This window comes from Neovison vison, chromosome 3, assembly GCF_020171115.1.
Source record: "Neovison vison isolate M4711 chromosome 3, ASM_NN_V1, whole genome shotgun sequence".
NCBI classification, from domain to species: domain Eukaryota; kingdom Metazoa; phylum Chordata; class Mammalia; order Carnivora; family Mustelidae; genus Neogale; species Neogale vison.
Genome location: NC_058093.1, coordinates 182,749,224 through 182,755,506, shown reverse-complemented (window position 1 = coordinate 182,755,506; position 6,283 = coordinate 182,749,224).

Genomic DNA, 6,283 nt, shown 5'->3' with positions numbered 1-6,283 from the left:
CTAGCGTGCGGAGAGAGGTTCCCGAAAACACTACATTGACTTTCTTATGCCTTGAGCTACTTCCTTAGAACTGTTTTTTTTTCAAGGAGCATCTGAGGAGAACATGGCCTAAGACACACGCTGGGAGACGCTACAGGCTGGAAGGCTTGTGGAAACAAGTGGTCGAGAACGGAAAAGTGTCAGGTGGCTCATACCTTCTCCAGGATGCTACTGAGACCATCCCCTCCTCTCTGGGGTGAGGAGGGGTTTATCATGAAGAAGGTCTCTCTCTCTCTCTCTGTCTGTCTCTCTTTCGCTCTCTCTCTAGTTCGTGGATCATCATCACTTGCTCGAGCAGCGGAGAGGCCCATCGGCACAGGCAGCGTTTGGGTGGAGCATTTTCTGAAGCGCAGGCTCACGGACCTCCCGGAGGAGGGTCCATGCTTCCTGATGCCCGCCAGCGCCAGCGCCGTGGGGTGCTTCCTATGTAACCCAGCCCCGTGCTCTCTACTGGGAAGAGGGGATTTTTGTCAGAAACCTTCAAAATGTTTCCGGGTTGCTAACATGGGAAACCTTCCTCTAATCCAGTAATCCAGCCTGAAAGGAGAAAGAGAAAGAGCCAAGGACTTTTTCCATTTCGGCAACTTTGTGACTCTCAGGAGAAAGAATAAGCCCAGCGAGGTCTGACAAAGAAAACAGGTGTCTTGGGACCCTGGATACTATGTCCCCTGTATCAGGCATACACGAGACTCAAGGGATCAGAGAGAAGGAGCCAAGTGAAAGGCAGTCAGAGGACCTGGCTCCAGAGCTGCAGAATCTGCTCCACCTGCACCTGCACCTGCACCTGTACCTGTGCCTGCACCTGCACCTACACCTATACCTGCACCTGTGCCTGTGTCTGCATTTGTACCTGAGCCTGGACCTATACCTGCACCTGTTCCCGCACCTAGAGCTGTGCCTGTGCCTGTACCTGCACCTATCTATGCCTGTATACCACAGGCACCTATCACCTGTGCCTGTTCCTATGCCTGTACCTGCACCTGTACCTACACCTGTACTTGCACCTGTACCTCTACCTGCACCTGTACTTGTGCCTGTACCTCCACAGGTGGGAGGCAGTCTGGCGGCTACAGTTTTCATGTCACAGGTCACCCGGGTTGATTCGTGGATGCGTCATCCGCACTGGGTCCAAAACAGTGCTCAGCTGCACTTTGAAAGAATGATCCAGGGCAGCAGGGTCCAGCAGAACTTTACAGGAGGACAGAAATGCTTTATTTTGTGTGCCCAGTATGGCAGTCACTAGACATATGGGGCTATCAAGTATCTGAGATGTAACCGGTGTGACCAAAGAAATGAATTTTACGTTTATGTCATTTTAATTTATTTGAATTTTGGTAGCTCCATGTGGGTGTTATATAAGGCAGTAGGGTCTGGAGCTATATTGCTGATGGTCCAATGTCAGTAAGTGTTTAGAAGGCAGGTCAGAGAGAGAACATATTCTCAAGTTTTCTTGGTTCCCGACAAGGGACATTAGCCCAACCCTGGGTGGGGCAACTGCAGACGTTTGAGGACATTATCGGTTTGTCACAATGCTTGGGGGACGCAACTAACATTTAGAGGGCAAGAGCCAGGGAAGCTAAATGACCTGTGATGAGGGGAGCAGGTCCCTAGAAAGAATTGCCCTGACTAAATGCTATTAACACCCCCTTACTCCTCCCCTCTCCCCACTCCCCCATCCAACCACTCCTCTGCAGGAAGTAGCTCAGGACAGAGCCTTCAGAAAAGTCCAGGCTGGTTCACATTCACTACTTAATTTTATGCCATAACTTGGTGCTAAGAGAGTAACAACAGGTAAATATTGCGTACAGAGCATGATCAAGTTTACGCTCATGATTCAGAGAGACAGACACATAGCTGCACGTTTTTATCTGATTGGTGACTTTGAATCCTGTTCATCCATGCTATCCTTTGCAGCCTGTCTGATTAGTAACTTTGGAGTCCCTCTGTGTCAAGCATGGGGCGCTTTCTGCCCGAGACCCAGGCACCCTGCCCCTGAAGGCTCCTTCCAGCCGAGTTCCAGGCTTGCTCTGTGGCGCCACCTGGTGGCCGGAAGATTCTTAACACTGGAGCCCTGAAGAAAATGTACTGATAAACTTAGATCATCAGGCCCCCAAAAGGGAGGAGAGAAATATGCGACAAATAAAGTTTCCTTTCCAGAAATGTTTTCTGGTGGGAAACAGCATGAGGTGTGTCTTCAGAGCTCTGTCCCAAGGTGGGATCTGGAGAGGATCTAAGACCCGGGGTTCCATGGGAGCGCTAAGCCTGTGTCAGGCTTTCCATGGTTCATACCTCGACTCCGGCTCGCCCCTAGATCCCAGAAAAGCTGTGGCTTGCTCTGACTTGGTTCCACGGACTTCCTGCCTTCCAAGTGGGCAGGCAGCTTCCCTCAGCCTTGGTCTGAGGTCTCCTCCACTCTGCTTCTCCACCCATTCTCCAAGATCCCCACTGGGTACCCTCAGGTCTCCTTCCAGATGGACTGGCCATGCCCTCTCCCTGCCCTGCTTCCCTCCTTGCATCTCTAAGGAATGAGGCCTCTGGCTCCTGTGTCGGTTTGGGGACATTTCCAGAGGTGTGCCCTGGAAAGCGAAAGAGAAACAAATCATAAACATCAAGAAACCCGCGGATACAGGCAGGCTAAAATCACAGCTGGGGAGGGAAGCACCCAAGGATCGGTTGGTAAACACAAGAATCCCATTTTCAACAGCCTTTCCCCGGCATTTCTGTTGGCTTTGCTACTGTACGACTGAAAAAGTCTGGGTTTCCTTAAACCTCCCTGTCTCTCCCCTCACCCCCAGGGGTGTCTCTTAGCTTAATCATTCAAGGAAGCTGGATCATGAGAAGGGATTAATATTAGTGTTAAGAAGCGCTATCTGTGTTTATTTAGTCTGCAGCAAAGAGCCTAGAAGGCCTGGCCCACTCTGCTAGTGACCATGAGGACGTCTGGGCTGGATGGATTCATCATCACCCACCTTCCAGAACTAAGATCCCCAGGGACTCTGAGGAACAACTCCAGGATGGAGTAACAGCTGCGGTGGAGTAAAAGGACCCCCCAGATGCTCATCTGCAGGCCAGGAGGGAGAAATGCGGACCCGAGCTGAAGCCCCTGCTTCCCAGGGGCCACATGACTGGGTTTGGCTCAGATACCTTTGGCCTTTGGCAGGTGGCCGGTGAAAAGGCACAGGGTCCATGTTCAGAGGGGCCCACACCTGGGGTTGTTGAGGATGTCTCAATAATCTTGTCTGTGGGTCTGTGTTTTCTAAGAAACATCTGATGGGCCAGTGGAGATGTGCCAGAGCCTTGGAGGCTCGGCTCATGTGGGGGTCCACCTCCCATCTTCACAGGATGGGCTCAAAACAGCCAGCTCCCTGCCCACCAGCCATGGCTGCCTGGACTGCAATGGTGACCTATCTGGGAGCAGGGTCAGGGTCAGGGTCGGGCCCTAATACCTCGCTGCATAGCAGGGCCTCCCAGCCCCCAGGAAGGCCTGCTCCTGACGGACCCATACTGAACAGCAGATGCAAACACTGTGACAGGCAGCCAGAGACCAGAGGAAACAGATCTTTTTTTTTCTTATTTTGAAGATAAGGGCCTGCACTTTCATTTTGCTCCGAGCCCAGAAAATCGTCTGGCACACATAAGTCGTGGAGGTGGACCTTGAGCTAGGAGGCTTCTGTAGAGGTGAGGGTAGGCCGGTTGAAGATGTGCAGAGGAAAACTTTCAGAGACCGAGGAAGCTGTTGAAGGTGTTGGAAAGTGCAACTCGGCTACGAAACCAGTTCCCAAATCTGGGAATGTACCAAAATATGTGGCTACTTCTACACTGCTCTAAACATCACAGTTCAGTTGTTGAGTTCACTTAGCATTTGACTTTGGCCCTGAAGTTAAAATTATTTATCTACCCGATTTGGGAAGGTATCACTCTGCCCAGGGACATTTATAAAGCCTCCTTAACTAAAATCTTTTTCTATCAAATTCCAAGGAACACTGGCCTACACTACAGTTAAAAGAAGGAGCTACTGGGGCACCTGGGTGGCTCAGTGGGTTAAGCCGATGCCTTCAGCTCAGGTCATGATCGAGTCCCGCATCCCGCTCTCTGCTCAGCAGGGAGCCTGCTTCCTCCTCTCTCTCTCTGCCCGCCTCCCTGCCTACTTGTGATCTCTTTCTGTCAAATAAATTAATAAAATCTTAAAAAAAAAAAAAAGAAGGAGCTACTGGCACCAGGATTGAACCTAAGCACACTCAAGGTGAAACACTAGTTGGTTTTGAACAGAAATCCTGTGCAAGCTTCACGCAGTAAGTCACCAGCAATGCTGACTGTTCTCACTGTCAAGGTCTTCAGTGCAGAAACAAGCTGGGGGATGTTCCCAATCTTGAACTGGGAAGCCCAGGTTCTCAAAAGAGCTTGTGAAGGGCTTCAAGAGGAAAGGCAAGGTTTCTGTGTACAAGTCCTAAGGTTTGAACAGTGCGGCTCAGACCACTTTTGTTTCAGATTTTCATTTCTTTCCCAATCACCATCCCTCCAGTGGGTCACCCCTGGGAAATCAAAGCCAAAATGTACCTCAGCTTCAAGCAATAAATCAACTTTATGATTTGGCTCTGATATCTGGAGAAGTTGCAGCCTGACAATCACCCAAGATACCCTGGAAGGCATGATTTCCATGTGCTCACATAGTTCCCGAGCACATCATTATTATTATTATTTTTTTTAAGATTTTTATTTATTTGAGAGAGCAAGCAAGCTAGAACATAGGAGCAGAGGGAGTGGCAGTGGGAGAGGGAGAAGCAGGCTCCCCACTGAACAGAGAGCCCGATTCGGGGCTCGATCCCAGGACCCTGGGATCATGATCTGGGCTGAAGGCAGACACTTAACTGATTGAGCCACCCAGGCGCCCCTTGAGAGCCTATCTTTAAATCTTTTGTGCTTTGGCTTAAGAATATCTAGCAGGGTATGTCCCATCCCTCTAAATTAGGCATGGAGGGAGGGAGAAAACAAAGAGGCCCACAAATTAAAAAATGTTTTCATGAACTTAGTAATAATATTACTTGTTTGGTTTGAAAAGCAGTGGGTAAGTACTGGCTAATACAAATTAAGAGTGACAAAGAACAGGACTGGAAACCAGCCAGTTTCAATAAAAGCAAACTGTAACATTTGTTGAGTGCTTTTGTTCATGTATCTATTAATGCTTATTTAATGCCTACTATGTGCCCAAAACTGTTCTGGAAGACTCACAGGTAAGGAAGAGGATGAAGACTATGCTCTCATGGAGGCCGTATCTTCTTAATGGAGTTCACATTTTATTCACCATTTGTTAACCATAAACTCATAAATACATAGCATAATGGCAAGCATTGAGAAGTTCTAGGAAGGGAAACAGGATGAAGAGAGAGCAATCGGGATAGTGAGAGCAAATCCCACCCTCTGGGATGGAATGAACCCGAATTTGCACCACTTGAGTCAGAAGCCAACTTTGGGGGCAAACCACTGTTTGGAGGTGTGGACACGGTGTTTCAACATGACTGCTGAGGGCCCATCCCACGGCCAAATGGCAGCACAGCTTCCAGAGCGAGGAGGGAGATGTCAGGCTGTCACCCCACTCCATACCCAGGTTCAGAGCCACCGGTCGTGGTCGGAAGGCAAGCAGAGGTCAGCCTCCAAGAGATCACGGAGCAATGCAGGATCCAAATGAAGGTCAGGGAGAGGCAGGTCTGGCAGCATGCTGGATGTGCAGAGCCTGGGAGCAGCAACCCATCAGTCGGTGTAACTGGGAGGCGCCAATGGGCACAGACTTGAGTTCCTAACAAAGGCTTGTCCTCAGGGTGCCTGGGTGGCTCAGTGTGTTAAGCCTCTGCCTTCGGCTCGGGTCATGATCTCGGGGTCCTGGGATCGAGCCCCACATCAGGCTTTCTGCTCAATAGAGAGCCTGCTTCCCCCACCCCCCGCCCACCCAACTGCCTGCCTCTCTGCCTACTTGTGATATCTGTCAAATAAATAAATAAAATCTTTAAAAAAACAAAAAACAAACAAACAAAACAAAAAGGCTTGATCTCAGTTATGAGCGGCCCATGAAGAAAATCAAATGAGGTCTTAGATAAAAGGACTTACACTATAATCTGAAATGTGTAAGCTCCCAACAAAATTTGGCTGTCAAAATTGGAACTATTAACTGAATTTTTCTCTCCCAGAGTTCATGATTTCATTCATCACTGAGAACCTACTATTTGAAAATGACTCAGTTAAGTGCTTT